General features: G+C 46.0%; 1 non-coding gene across 1 annotated transcript; it reads right to left on the reverse strand.

Annotated features, from left to right (window-relative positions):
* Nucleotides 1-405: 405 nt before the first annotated feature.
* TRNAG-CCC lies at nucleotides 406-478 on the reverse strand. The gene has a single exon. It is a non-coding gene; the product is annotated as a tRNA-Gly (tRNA).
* Nucleotides 479-758: the final 280 nt, after the last annotated feature.

Consider the following 758-nt stretch of genomic DNA (forward strand, 5'->3'; position numbering starts at 1 on the left):
CACAACTGGATGAAGATGGAGAGTTAAGAGTTAGGCATACAGGTCTTCAGCCCGTGGCCGAGGGAGGTGCAATGGCTAAAACAGGCCAGAGAATGAATGATGTGGGTAGAAAATTGGGAGGAAGAAGAAAGGAGAGGAACAAAGGGGAAGAACTAGACTTCAAGGTGAAATAGAAGAGACAAGGGGGTTCTGAGGGAGCTTCAGAGCCTTAGGGAGACAAGCAGAAAAACTGGTGTCATGCTAGCACCATGAACAGGATGCTTCTGGTTTTTAAAAAATGCTTATTTACTTATTTATTTGACTGCCCCGATTCTTAATTGCAGCATGCAAGATGTTTAGTTGCAGCACACGAGGTCTTTTAGTTGCATTATGCGGAATTTTGTAGTTGTAGCATGTGGGATCTAGTTCCCTGACTGGGTATCGAACCCAGGCCCCCTGCATTGGGAGTGCAGCGTCTTAGCCACTGGAGCACCAGGGAGGTCCTGAGGATGCTTTTGGAAGGGATGCATTTAATGATGCCAAGAGCTCAGGAAGGTTGGGAGCAGAAGAGTTTCTGTGGGTTTTAGTGGCTTGGATATTGTGATGACATGAGTGAAAGCTGTTTGGTGAAAGGCTTGTTGGGAAGTGAAAACATGCTGAAAGTTCAGACACCAAGTGTAGTTTAAAGGGAGAGGGGAGGGGGAGCATTTTCTGGGGATGGGAGATGGAGTCAAAATGAACTCAAAGGAGGTTTTCTTTCTTTTTGTCCAGATGAAGGA

Source organism: Oryx dammah, unplaced genomic scaffold (assembly GCF_014754425.2).
Source record: "Oryx dammah isolate SB20612 unplaced genomic scaffold, SCBI_Odam_1.1 HiC_scaffold_23, whole genome shotgun sequence".
Taxonomy (NCBI): domain Eukaryota; kingdom Metazoa; phylum Chordata; class Mammalia; order Artiodactyla; family Bovidae; genus Oryx; species Oryx dammah.